The 14,596-nt window shown below is 40.9% G+C and overlaps 2 long non-coding RNA genes across 2 annotated transcripts; both read right to left on the bottom strand.

Annotated features, from left to right (window-relative positions):
• Positions 1 to 3,532: 3,532 nt before the first annotated feature.
• On the bottom strand, positions 3,533 to 9,530 carry LOC108446431. Its single transcript, XR_001861601.1, has 2 exons — positions 7,245 to 9,530; positions 3,533 to 6,571 (listed from the first exon to the last, which is right to left on the bottom strand). It is a non-coding gene; the product is annotated as an uncharacterized LOC108446431 (long non-coding RNA).
• Positions 9,531 to 9,561: 31 nt separating this feature from the next.
• Positions 9,562 to 14,568, bottom strand: LOC108446430. The gene is made up of 3 exons (XR_001861600.1): positions 14,213 to 14,568; positions 12,854 to 12,889; positions 9,562 to 11,461 (listed from the first exon to the last, which is right to left on the bottom strand). It is a non-coding gene; the product is annotated as an uncharacterized LOC108446430 (long non-coding RNA).
• Between the last annotated feature and the right edge of the window lie 28 nt (positions 14,569 to 14,596).

Below are 14,596 nucleotides of genomic sequence, written 5' to 3'. Positions count from 1 at the left end.
AGATTTAAAATCCCCATAAACTTCCTCTGTACCAAAGACTCCCAACCAACACTTAAAAAAATTGATCTGTTACTGTTCAAGCCACAAAGCTCAGTGAAATTCTAGAAAATACTATTCACACATGTGCTGTTGAGCAGTGTAAACATCCCCTACCTCTAGGTCCCATGTAGGCTTATTTAACTCACTTGAAATAAAGAAGACTCAAAAATTTCCACCAGGAAAACAAACAAAAAAAAAATTAATAACATAACAAACCTTAGGAGAACCCTCAAAGAAGCTGCTTGATTGGTACAGCCAACCCCTCAAAGCAGTACCAAAAAGAGAAGAGTCCTTTCCAAACCTTATTTAAAGCAGTTGTGGGAGGGAGTGTTAATGAGCCCAAAGGCTCAACAGCTGGCTGGGCTGCCATGGATGCTGCTGGAAATTTCCTTCTCAAGTTGCTGTGAACAAGTGCTAATGGCATTTTCCTTATGTTTCATTACACTGCATTTTATCTGCAAGATTCAGAACTATTTTTGTTAATAAACAAAGATAGCTGCTGCCTGACACCTGCAAATCAGTGTGAGCCCAGACAGCGGGAGATGGGGGGGGAGCAGGGATGAAGTGTGACTAGAGCAGGTGAATCACGTATCAAGTCTAAATTAAATGGGGTGGGGGGGGGAAGTGTTAAGAGAACTCATTTTGCTTATTTTCAAAGCATCACTGATGAAGGGATAATGTTCATCTGGTGTGTTTTCTGCCATCCAGCAAAATCCCCATCCAGCCCTCAATTTATTGTCTAACTGGAGTTGCTGGTCCAGTATTTGGAGTGACCAAATACTCCCCGCTGACCTCGCCACTGCCAGGTTCCTGTATCTTCCCAGCTGGAACGAAACTTTATTCAATGTGTAATAATTCAAATTCTTCCCCCATTCATTTTGTGCAAAATGGCCTTTGCCAAGGTTACGATACTTACCTTTCAGACTGTCTTGACTGGTAATTTAGGTAAATTTACTTGATGGCACTAATTAAAATTTTAAAAGAGAACATTGAATCTCATGAATGCAGAATTGCAGGAATAATGCTGTCCCTTGTGTAAACTTTTCAGATGGTTACAAGTCCCTGAAATCAGAGAGCATGCTGAACAAATCTTCAGGCTGTTAATAATAAATGGACATCTCACCTTCTCCCCGCCTTGATTTTATCTGTGATTTAGCATAGCCTAAAACTACATTTTGCTATTAACAATTCCTATCAAGAGAAACTTTTAACAAATCTTGCCTCATTTTTTTCTACTCTACTATTTAGTCTAATAAAAGACATTTCTTGTCCTTACACAACTTGCCTCGCTCGTATCCTTAGGCTGTCAATTAAAACATAATTTCTATTTAAATAAGATCAGGAACTTAAATTTGCTTAGCATAAGAAATCAGCCCAGATCAGCTTTACTGTTATTTATAATGACAGATGAGGCAGAGCTCCTCAAAATTAATACTGTCAAGAAAGAAGGGGTCATGTCTATCATGACTAACAGTGACTGTTAAGCAAGACCATTTTAAAAACTTTAATTGCTGAAGATTTTATATTACAGCCTGCTTCTGACACACATTTTCGGGTATGAAAAGCATAAGAACCACTGAGAATCTATTAACAATATCTTTTCTACTTTCAAGAGCTGCCTTTTGTAGTAGATATAATTGGAGTGATAAGGAACTTGGAGTGAAATCTCTGCAGGTGTACATCAGTTGCCCAAGATGAACAAGTAAGTGGTTTTCTGCTGCTGCTGCTGTACAGACAACTTCTTCAGAGATCCTTCAGAGCAAACTGGTCAGGTACCAGTCAGGTACAAACTGGTCAGCATCACCTTTATCCTTGGGAAAGGGGTGGAACAAATAACCCCAGAAAGCATTAAGGACAAAAAGGTGATTTGGAATCACCGAGTTTGGATTGGAAGGGACCTTCCACTTACTTCCACCCCCTGCCATGGGCAGGGACACCTCCCACTAGACCAGGTTGCTCCAAGCCACATCCAACCTGGCCTTGAACTTTTCCAGGGATGGGGATTCCACATCATCTCTGGGCAACCTGTGCCTGTGTGTCAGCACCCTCACAGGGAAGAATTAACTCCCAATACTTGATGCAGCCCAGGATACCATTGTTTTTCTGGGCTGCAAGTGCACATCGTGGGGTCTTGTTGAGCTTCTCATTAACTAACATCCCCAAGTCTTTTCCAGGCTGCTCTCAATCCATTCTCCATTGATTTATGAAAGGGAAGTGATGCCTGACTAATGTCAGCCTTCCATGATGATATCAGGGGTATGAGGGAAGAGCAGGTGATATTATCTTCATTGCAGCAAGGCTTTTGACACTCGCTCCTGCGACATCCTCACTGACGAGCTGATCAATTTTTGTCTGGATAAGTGGCTCTTTTCAATCTAAGTGGAAAACAACTTTGGATAAAAAGCCCTGTCGGAAAACAAATTGGACATGAGCTGGGAATACATCCTTGTGGCAATGAAAGCCAGCAGCATCCCAGGAAAAGCACTGCCAGCAGGTGGAGGAGGTGATCCTTCCCTCTGCTCAGCACTGATGAGACTCGGTTGGAGTCAGAGTCCAGCTCTGGGCTTTCCAGTACAAGAGAGGCGTGGACAAACTAGAGTTAGTCTATCAAAGGGACACAAAGATGATTAAGGGACTGGAGTTTCTGTCATTTGAGAGGCTGAGAGGTCTGGGACTGTTCGTTCTGGAGAAGGTGGAACAGTATCTTTGTGTATAAATACCTGCTGAATGAAAAAGGAAAAAGACAGGTGGGCTCTGCTCAGTGGTGTCCAGGGAAAGAACAAGAAGCAGTAGGCCCAAACTGAAATACAAAATACTCAGTTTAAACTTTAACGGCCCCACCTTTTACTGTGAGGGTGGTAAAACACTGGAACAGGTGAAACAGGTGAAAACCTGGAACAGGCTTCCCAGGGAGGCTGTGGAATCACCATACTCAGAGATATTCAAAACCCAACTGGACACAATCCTGGACAAGCTGCTTTAGCTGACCCCGCTTTGGGGGTTGGATTAGATGATCTCCAGAGGTGCTTTCCAACCACCACAAGGATTCCATAAATCCTGCTCTTTCCACTGCAGAGGATACATAGAGGCACCATTTCCAACACAACTCCCCCTTTCCAAAGTCTGCCTACGTTTGGAATTCCTCCCCTCACTAACTTTCAGCATGGCTGCTGAATCCTCTGATCTTTAATTTAGTTTTCAATCTCTCTCAATTCAGCACACATTGTACAGGTTAAGACATCTTTAAATCAAACACTTTCTAAGAATGAAAGTAGTACTGAAGATGCTTCCTACACTTTTTAGAGGCAGGAAATAGGCTCCCTCCCCAGCAGCTATAATGCATTTATTCCATGTTTGTTTTGAAAACATTCTGAAGTAAAAAAGCTAAACTAATCTTGGAAATAATCAATGATATTTTACTAATTTAAAATATAGTGCTCAACAAGCATTGAACATTTATGTCCTGAAAATCGGAGTGTATGGAGACAAGGGGTGACATAAAAATGTTTTTTTTTATTTTTAAGTGCACCAGACAACTGAGCAAGTGTTATAGTAGGCCTTATTTGGAAAAGTTATGGAACTACAAAGATTATGGAACTAGGTTGGATTATTTGCCCAATAAAATGATTGTGATGACAAAGGGTGGAGAAAACTGTCAGAATAAGAAAGATTGAATTAGATTAGATTAGACTAGAATGCCTTAAATTCCTGGGTAAAAACCTGGTACAATATCAGACCGTCTCAAGCACTATCAGAAATCTTATCAGTGAGGGTTGGTGGGGGGAATCATATTTTACCTGGAATCGGATCAAATGAAGGGAATAAAAGAGTATTTACTTCATCACACAGCAATATTCAAGACAAAAGGTTTACAGAAACTTACTGAGGCCTGTTCTCTCACTCCTCCTCTTCTCATTTCACTCCTGCTATTAATTACAATTTTACAGTGCCTGCATTTTCTTCCTTATGCAGGAATCAAACAACCAGAACATTCCAAGAGCCATCAGGCGTTACCAAATAGCTGCAGATAATGATGCTGTTCTTCAGCATTTAGCAGCTTCTAATTCGTAACATCCAGCTATAAAGTTATGGCAGGATAAACTTCCCCAGTCACCCAGATCCTCAGCTCTGATCTAACACCCAGCCTGCCAAGTCTCTGTATGATTAACTACCAGTGTAAAATAACTCTCTGGAGGCACTTGAAATCTCAGATATCTGGTCACAGGATCCTCTGCTAGATCATGTCTGTGTGGAAACCTGCTGCAGTCCTGTGTGCCAAAACACTCACATGTTTGGAAGAAGTTCATGTCAAAATAGCACTTATTACTACTTATTACATTCACTGGCTGTAATATCAACCTGTCTCATGAGGCACTTGATAGAGCAAATTACGTGTATCGATTGCAACGGATATGTGTCATGTTTCCTGAAATAATGTTCATATCCTCAGCTCTCCCCTATTAGCCAGGGACACAGTATTGACAAGGAGATTATCAAGAGTCAATCGGTGTGATTACAAAGCCAATGGAAAGAATAGCCCCAGAGAAAGAATTACAGCTAAATACTGTATTTTTCATAATCCTGAACAGTCAGGAAGTTGCCAAGAAACCAAATGAAGTATTACCCTCTAAGGGTGCTGTAAAGTGGATGTCCCAAAGCTTATCAGGCCGTGCTGAGATCAGTGGTTATTTACAATGGCAAACAGTGCTGAAAAGAATTGAAGACAAATTACAGAGGACATTCAAGGTCAAAACCCACGTCTGCTTTGCCTGGGATCATTCAGAACCTTAGGACAACAGCTGCAGTGTTTGTTGTGTACTGAAATACACCAGTGTAGCAACAGCTTCCTAGCTACTACTCCATCATAATCTACACCGGCTGTGCCTAAATTCTGCTTCCCTCTGGTCGTGCTTAAACCTTTCTTTTCCCACGGAATCCCGAACTTGACAGGATCAGCAGCTTTGCCGTGTCACATAGCCCGCTGCCTCCCTCTTGAGGCCGCAATGCCGCAACAGCGCCGCATTCCAACTGCTCCAGGTTGTCCGTCAAACGTGTGGGAGCTCCAAAACTACCAAAATGAGGGATGCTCGGGGGGAAGATGAGCGAAGAGCCGTGTGAACAAGGGCTGTCTGGCGCTCCTCGTGGGATGGGGATGTGTGTGAGCTCTGAGGAGGCGCTGCCGACGTGGCCCAGGTGATCGTGTCCCCACGGTGTGACACCGTCACAAGCTCCTCGCCTCACCGAGGGACCAGCATGTGCAGCACCTCACTCACCTAACTGCTTGGAAGAGCTGCAGGATGCCCAGAGTAACATCCCGACCTTGCTATTTCTAAAACTCACAACAGAAATCTGCTTTCTTTCCTCATCCTTAGCCTGAAGCCTCTGGAAGGGGGAGCACGCCTTTGTCTTCACTGCCAAGACAGACTCAGTGCCGCTGCAGAGATTTTTCCACAAAGGCAAGTGCAGTGTGGTAGTGAAACTTTGCCACTTTCTACCCTGCCCCAAGTGAGGAGTGAATAAAAATCCTTGAGGCTTCAGGTGCCTCACCTTGAATTGGAATATATTCTGTAAAGTTCAAATGTTTGTGGGAAAAAACTACAATGAATCAGTATTTCCAGCAACAAAATAATTACTAAAAAAAGCCAAACGTGTGAGAATAAGGGGGAAACCCATAACAAAACATCTTTAATTGCAGAATTCTCTTTTCACTAAGAACTTCTCACCTTTTACTTCATGACCCCTAATCTTCTTTTCTCTGATTTCTCTGGTACAATCAAGAGTTTCTTCACCCTTTCCACTATACACCAGAAACTTTGCTTACCTGCATGTAACCTACAAGAGAATGCTATAAAACTTTCAGTTTGAGGTATATTTCACATTGTTTAAATACCTCAGAACCAAGAGCATATAATTCTAATTTAGTTGCCTAAAATTAGGCTGAATTTTTTATAGAGTTACATCTAAAATTTGTAAGTCCTATGTGAAAAATGTGATATAGCTCACCCAGCATGGTCATTAATATTTGCTTTTTTTAGAAAGAAAAACAAGCCAGAAACCCCAGTTTTGTACCACTAGTAGGCCACTAAAACATGAAAGTTTCAGATAGAGGAAAAGTCTTTTTCTCTCAAAGAATCTGTAAAAAAGTTTCAAAGGAATCTTTTTATTCTATGTAATATTGTAACGGTATTCTAGTATTCACTACTAAATTATATTACCCTTACTAAAAATTTTAGAAACCTTTTTCAGTGAGAAGATTTAATCTCCGTATGTTGGGAGCAGGAATTTGTAGCTGGACATTTATTACCAAATGAGTGTAGTAATGAAGGGAAACTTTCTGAGTGAACATGTTGGTCAGAAGGTACCTTCGATAATGCACTGGTCACACTTTTCCAGCATGCTCCTTCCCAGTTTTTATGTGAGTGAACAATCTTTTGCCATCTCACCCATCTTGTGAAGATGCAGAATGTGTATCCCGCCATGGTTTTCCTGCAGCAGAAGAGCAGGCAGACTTCCAACCTCAAAAAGTAAAATCCTGGGAAAAAAAACATTAGGGAAACTATCCCATCCTATGGTTTCAAATCTAATTGTCAGCTCAGTACAGGCACACATTGTTAATTAGCACTGTTGGCTCAGGAACCACCTCGTCAACGTGCAGCCTGGATAAACATAACGCCATCCACCTCCTTGGATCCCTAATTCCAGTTGTGACACAGGGCTGCTTGTTATCACATATCCCAGGAATATTTTTCCAACAAGGAGGCGGCTGACACAGGCCAATTTGTTATTGCCACTCAGGATGAAACACATGCTGGAAGCAATGGGGAGATAATGACCCACTCCCTTTTTGTCCCCCCTGCCTGTGTCATTGGGAAGGCATTCCCGGGACACCTCACCTGTGGTGGAAGTGTCAGAGTGCTCTGTAGTGTTCTGTGCATTGCACAGCCAGTAACCGATCCCCAAAATATATAGGAACAGTCTGGATGATTCAGTAAAAGGGGGCTGGTGCCAGGAGCCATCAGCAGTCAATAAAACAGTGAGTCAGAAATGTATCAGAAGGTGGCAAAAGGATTAAATGAAATGAAGAATGGAGGGCGGATATTGTAGGATAAGTCATTATGGATCACAGCAAAACCTCCCCGTTCAAATATAGCAAAATAGAGGGGGATAGACCCAGGTCTGCCTCCAGGCCACAGGGGAATACTTACAGTTAATTGTCAAGTACAGTGGGATAGGAAATACTGGTTGCAATCCCTGTGAGTGGTGGAGAGGAAAAGGAGGAAACCATCGTGGTGGAAGAAGACAGTGAAAAGCCTCAGGAATCTGTCATGCAGGCAGAAAATCAAGATATCTCAGCCTTCCGTATCTTGAAAACTATTTTCAGTTTCAGGAATGTGTATGGATAAAAACACCAAAAGGAAGAGGGATTAGCACACTGTGAAAACAAGTAAAGAACTTCCTTACCATACTAACAGCAAAAGAAAAGGTAAAAAAAAAAGAACTTTCTCCAATAATATGATAACCAGAGGACTACTGAAAAAGAGTTGTTTTCACTCTGGGGGAATCAAAAGTAGTTGGTGGTCAAAACTAGGCCTAATTTCCATGCCTAATATGATGTAGCACTCTTTCTTGTGGCTGTAAAAATTTATCCAACATTTTTAGACTAGAAATATTGAAAAAATGAAGTGCAAAAATGTGTATTCCTCTTCAAATTGTTTGGAAGTCCCCCCTATAGGTCAAGACCCAATTGTACTGTTCAACCACTGCCCTCAATCCAAGGAAAATAGGAAATGCACATAACCAAAGCTGGGTAGGAATGCTGATAGATCCCCGTAGATCTGTGCAGGAGGGTTTAGTGTGTTTATAAGTTTGGTGGTTTGGAAGTTATGATCTGTATCTCATTTTTATCCCTACATCATAGGTTTCTTGGCAGTGCAAAGGGCTTGCAAACCTCTCGTAAATATCTTATAAATGTGCAGCCAGGGTGCAGGCAGCAATTAGGAGCTGGAAAGAAACATGTCAATTAACCTGGTAGCTTAGTGTCGCTCTCCAGGGGGAAAAAAACCAAAACACACTAATAATTTGTTACATTTTCCATGATAGGTCAAAAGAATTATTTTAGCAACTTCTGTAAAGAAGATTAACATTTTAGAAACACAGCTCTTAAACAGATAAAAAGCTGACAATCTTTAGGATGTCTAAAACTGAAGTCAATGTCTAACTAAATGCCGTAAAGACTTTGTAGTTATGGAATTATTCTGCCTTTTTTAAAGTATATTTCAAGCTTCCATAATTCCAACTTACCTTTTTGAGGCAATGAATTTTCTGTGAACAGAAAAATGAGGTCAAATGTACAGAAGAGAACTTTGGCTTAAAGAGCAGAAAAAAATTCTGTTGTTTGTTTTCCACACACCTACCTGTGGTCACAACAGCCAAGGGCTTGTCCAGGACTTTAATTGAGAAGCAGGTCCCTGGCAAGTGTGTACATGTTAAACAAAACAATGGCCATCTTTGCAACCCATAATGATATAGAACCAGGCAGTGTGAAAAATTGCTTTTAGGCAACAACAACTCACAAGCTGACAGCTGGGGCAAAGGGCACCAGCAAACTGCTGGCCAGATGGCAGGCACTGGTCTGGATCAATTAGTCCAGGCTGGAAGAGTTATTTTATATTTATGTAATATGCTACTAACCCCAGGGTTTTTTGTAGGCTTTCATGTTGTCAGAATGAAGATGGTTAAGCAGGTGGTTTGCTTTTTGCCACTCTCCCATCCTTAGATGTCTCCCATTATGATGGAAAATAGACTGAGAATGGCGGCTACTTCGAGTGAAAAAAAAAAGGCTAAAATATTCACATCAAAATACAAACAGATTTCAAAGGTACTGAAACTCCTATCAATTCCAGCAATAGTAATTAGTGTGCTGGTGCCCTAGGATTAATTATTCCCTGGGTTCTATTTGCCACCATCTCAAGGGACAAACCTCAATGGCTGTTATTGCTCTTAAACAAGGCTCCTCAAGAGACAGCTACATCCATCTTCTGCAATAAAGCAGATTTTAAAAACTCCTTTATTTCACAATCATTATCTTTAAAAAATCAGTTATGTTTAGCATCTATTGATCAGCTAGAGACACTGGAAATGAATCAATTTAAATATTTTAAAGTGTGTGTGTATTTTGAGGACAAAAAAAAGTGAAAGAGAAAACATATTAAACTACATTTGGATTATGAACGCCTAGAAAATGCTATTTTAATGGGATCTTGCAGGCTGTCTCTACTGGGAATTTGCAGCAATACCCTGGGAACCATTCCCTGGGAACCTGAGCCATCCAGTCAGCAGAGTGGATTATTACACATGTGGTGGAGTGCTTGCTGATGCTCTGGAACACAAACACCATGTGTGCCTGCCACTGTTGTGGCGTGCACGGTGAGGGCCGTGGATGCCCCTCTGCTTGCAGGGCGTCCCATCTTTCCCAACTCACTGAAACAGCCTTTCTCAGGACACCCAAACACCATAGGGCGTCCCATCTTTCCCAACTCACTGAAACAGAGAGGGATCCACACAGCCTTTCTCAGGACACCCAAACACCACTGGCTGCCTGACTCAAATCTCTCAGTTGTGCCTTGGGGAGTAGATCAAGTGTGGAGAATTTCTACCTCCTTGCCTATTGGTTTCAAAGACAGTGACATTTCCTCTCTTAGCACCTCACAAATCTGTTCGTTTGCCTTTCCTTGTTTCCCAGCATCCATATTTGCTGTGGTTACCACAAATCCATCTGGTTTGTTGCCATTCCACTGGCTGCTGTGTTTGTTGTTTTTTCCCTGTAAGCTGCCTATGATGATATTTTATTTTCCAGTCAGCACCATATTCACAAGGAAATTCAGAAATGACCGCTATAAAGAGCAAATTTTAACATTGTTTCCGTACCAAAACTAACTGAAATTTGAGGTATGAGCCATGCTGAAATCCATCATCACCAGTGTTAATGAATTTTATCAATAGTCTCCATGTGTCAGCCTAGAGCCAACTGATGCATTTAGATACACACGTATCTCCAAAATTTTCAAAGGCATGTATCTGATTTTTCCTGGCAATAAGAGCCTGATTCTCCAGTCCTGCTGGGCAAACAACATTTTAAATTGCCTTTCATTTCCTGCAAATTCAAGCTCAGTTTGTTTAGGATTCCCTTCTTTCTGTGGAATTGGAACCCATGAAATGACACCTATTGTATCAAGGTATCTCTTGGATCAAACATCTATATTTATACATGCAAACATCCAGCATGCTAATTAAGCATTTGACTAACTTAAAGAACATGTGACTAAGTCATACTGGTGGTTGACCCATTTAAAAGCTTAAGAGCTTCTGATTGTAATAACAGAATAAAATATGGCTGTGTTGAGCTTTAAATCTTTTCTTAAGCAGAATGAAGCTTTAATGGGCAAAACCAGGTTCCAAAACGGAGGTTTTATTAACTGCCACTGGGTAGATGCTTCAGACAATGCTGCTAATAACACAGAGAACAAATGGAGAAAAACACTCATGCGGGTGCTCTAACTTGAAAGGAAATCAAATCTGCATTAACCAAAGAAAACTGTGTGTCTCTGATGTGGAATCATCTTAATGATGATGTTTTGGGGAGTAAAAACACAGAACTGAGGTATCCAGGATGCTAAAGATGTTTGAATACCCCACTACCTGAAAAGTGCTGCATTTCTTACTCTATTTTTGTTCCTTCACTGATCTCAAGGAGTAGATTGCAGCTGTTTTTCCAGCACTAAATATGCAACACAACTTCTTCATAATGATGATCACGAGTACTGTTTATGAAAAGCAATACATTATTAGAAACAATTAATATAGATTAATTAAATTCTCATTTTGGTAAAAAAGGACTAGGTCTAGGACCACTGGCATTTACTAACCCCATGCAAACCACAAAGGCTGAAGACAACTGCTCCAAAATCACTGAAGTCATTCTCATCTATGGAGAATGAGAGAGGCAAAGAAAAACATGTTTGAAACATACAAATTATTAATATTATAACACACTCTTCTATATTTGAGGCTAATTTTTTTTTTTCTAGTAGTTTAAATTGAGACCTTGCCCTAATTACTACAGCAGAAGATGGTGGAAAATTATGAATACAAGGTAAGGTTTCCCTTCTGCGTTTTCTTGATTTTTTTCTACATGATTTTTTCAAATTTTCTATGCATCTCAGTATCTCACTGTGTCCAATGACAGTCCAATGTGCTATTTCCCACAAAATCCAGATTTTATTCCCTCCCCTAGGGAGGAATTACCTTTATTATTACCTTTTCCACTCGTGTTGTCCCCTCAGTGATCCCTTTAAGCCCACCTCTTCTGAAGATGCTGAAGATGTATTTCAGTGTTTTCCATGTTTTCCATTAGATCCAGTGACTGAAAACACAACATTAAAAAGGCTACATACAGTGCAAGTAGAGGTTGGCTGACCTTTCACAGCATGAACTTCGTGTCTGTGTAATTGCCAGGCTGAGATACAAAATTGCCCTGGGTGTGTGTTGGGAATCAGCACAGGCAGATTGTTGTTTATCACATTAAAATGGACATTTATCTGTTGTTTCTATTCAAAAATCTCTGCTTTCTTTCTAAAATATAATAGCAACCTACTTCTTCTGCCTGTAGTTGCCATACCTACCCCTCAATCCTCTGTCATGTTACTGTTCTTTGTTGCTCTTTCCATGCTTTTTCTGTGCCCTGATGTTTACAGCAGGCATGACAGCAGAAGGATGAGTGGAAGAGGCTCCTGAGCTACTCCAAATATACAAATATTGGATATTTATAAAGGCCAATTACTATTTCAGGTCTTGAGAATAGATTCATTATATTACTTCATAACTGGTCCACATGCAGTAGCTGAATTTGCTTTGTGACTGAAAATATACTCAGTAATATCAATTATATTTTTAGTATGTGAGCCTGAACCAGAGTTTTTATGTTTTTCTGACCTTATTCCTTGCGGCTCAGGGTAGGAAATGTATCCAAGCCTCATCTCTAGGTACATAATCTGGATCCTCTGGAAGACACAACACCTTTAGTAGAAGGGTCAGTAAGTCTCCCAGTGCTCTGCTAAGTGTTCTCATCGATAATCAGTTTAATTAAGAAGTGAGCACGCTCTCTGATCTTTTATTTTTAAAGGTCACTTTATCCCCCATGCTCTGTGCTGGAGTTAAATGCTTTGGCTCTGTAGCAGAGGCACTCAGAGTGCACAGGTGTTGTAGGGAGCATGGGAACATTTGTAACTCTGATTTTATCACAAGCAGGAAGTAGGGACACAGGCAGCCAGAGAGGGCTGAGAGATGTAGGATGAAAGCTTGGGGTGCCTGTGGAACTTAATTAGTGAAAAAAAAGGCACTGCTGACCTGCTACTCAACCAATTCTCGATCTTCCCTTGGGTGTAGATCACTGAGCTATGTGTAAACTTTATTTACAGCACAATCATGTGTGTGACACTGACCTTGTAGTTTGTGTTTAAACTCACTTTAAATACAACAAAACACAAATAGCAAAGCACTCTGTCTTTTAATCTCCCCAAATCTTAATTAAGGGCAAAGTGTGGTTTGGATCATGCCTCAGAAAGTCATGTGGCAGCGGAGAACCAGTCTTGCCAGGTAAATAAAGATGATTAATTTGGAATTGCTTGAAGTTTGTTTACCTAATGCAGATACATAACAGGAGGCTCACACAGGCAAATAAGGTGCCGCAGGAAACAAATATCAAGATAGGAGAGAGGGAAAAAGGAAACAAATGAAGACACCCACAGCCAGATACCTGTGGAATTCAAACCAGCATCCACTGCTCTTTTCCCTGAAAAGACATAAAATTAGAGCAAGATGAGAGACAAAAGTATTGGTGTCACACTGAGCTTTGTGTGTGACCTTTCTTATGAAATGCAGTCACTTGGTTTTAGTTAAGCTAAAGTGCAAACACTGCTTGCGATATGGGCCACTGGTGTTGCCACCTGCTCTCCCCTGGGTTTTATTTTGGGTTTTGCATATTTTCTTGGCCAATATTTAATCTCTTCTTGTTTGTTTGTTTGTTTTATGCAGGCATACACGTAGGTATATGCACATATATCCTTTCTTTTAGCATATAATAAGGGTTGATAGGAAAGAGAAGAAGTTTTTGCAAGTTACTCTTACTTTGAAACAGACTGGTGACCAGCGAGTTTATCTAAACATGTTGGCCTGCTTAACATTTAAAGTGTTAAACTTTAAAGGAAAAGCAAATATTAACTGTTCATGAAAATGTCCACATTTCCCCCAATTTGCTGGTTAAGCAAACTGAAACAGCAATTACTGATTAAAAAAAAACTGTGTGTGGGCAATCCTAATATTAAATCTAGGCGTGATAGGTGTAGCCTGATGATGTATATTTTGTGTAAAAATATGAGAAACATAGGTGATCTTCCTTGCTCTTCTTCATGATGTTGGTTATCATGTTGAAGAAGAAAAGATTATGAGGCTTCAAGACATGAAAGAATGTCCCAATAAAGGGTGAAGCAGAAAAAAAAGTTTGCTGTTCTTAGTTCTGAGGAAAAGGAATAGAACTAGGGATATTCCCTGTACAGTACAGACCTGAATTTGAGAGCTGTAACCCTCTAATCCATAATAACACATACTAGATAAAGCAATTGTCTACTTGAAATAATGAGTTAGACTATTCTTTGTATCTATTCAGAGAAAGAATGTAGGTATAATCTTGCAGTTGAGGAGTTTAAGATGGATTATTCGTGTTGTTCAAAGGTTTTACCTCAGAAATAAGAAAGATAACCAGCTTTTTACCACTTTTATCATCCACAGCACATGTATTAGGCACCAAGCCAGGGACCTCCTGCAGTATTATCAAAACTACAGATGTCATCTTTACTCATAATTTGTAAGTATAACCACATAATTCAGAAGTGGATGGGTTTTTAAGGTTAAAAATTCCCGTCTCCAAAGAAATGCTAGTTACTATTGAGCGCGTATGAATTATGACCGAAGTTAACTAATCACCTGTACCCCATTTCAGGCACCAATACAAGAATGAGCCTGTATATAGTTACACGCTAATATAATTTATATAGTTATACACTGGTCACTTTGATTTTTGCGATTTAAAGACATCTTTTTCCCCACTGAAACAAACCCTGCCTCAGAAGCTCCGTAAGTACGTGCAGTTTTCACAGTGCCGAGCCTGTAACTTCGTCTGTCACTGAACAACGCCTCCACCATCAGCAGCTTTAGAAAGCTCCGGCATCTCAGCAGCTTTAGAAAGCTCCGGCATCCCAACAATGGAATTACAGCCAAAAAATCCCTTTCGCAGCGCCATACGGGTTAATTTCCTTGGAACTGCAAAGGAACGCGACAGCGCGGCCGGCCCCCGTCCCCACAGCGTGTGAAGTGGGCGGGGCCTCACCACGCCTGATTGACGTGCCCTTAGACCAATCGGAACTCGCGGTGGCCCCTGGCCACGGTCCTATTGGCCGAGGAGGTAGCGGGGCGGGGGGGGGGCAGCGGGGGGCCGGGGCTG

This window comes from Corvus brachyrhynchos, unplaced genomic scaffold (genome assembly GCF_000691975.1).
Source record: "Corvus brachyrhynchos isolate BGI_N302 unplaced genomic scaffold, ASM69197v1 scaffold315, whole genome shotgun sequence".
NCBI lineage: Eukaryota > Metazoa > Chordata > Aves > Passeriformes > Corvidae > Corvus > Corvus brachyrhynchos.
Note: the sequence above shows the minus strand (reverse complement) of the source record. Positions and strands in the feature narration are given on the sequence as shown.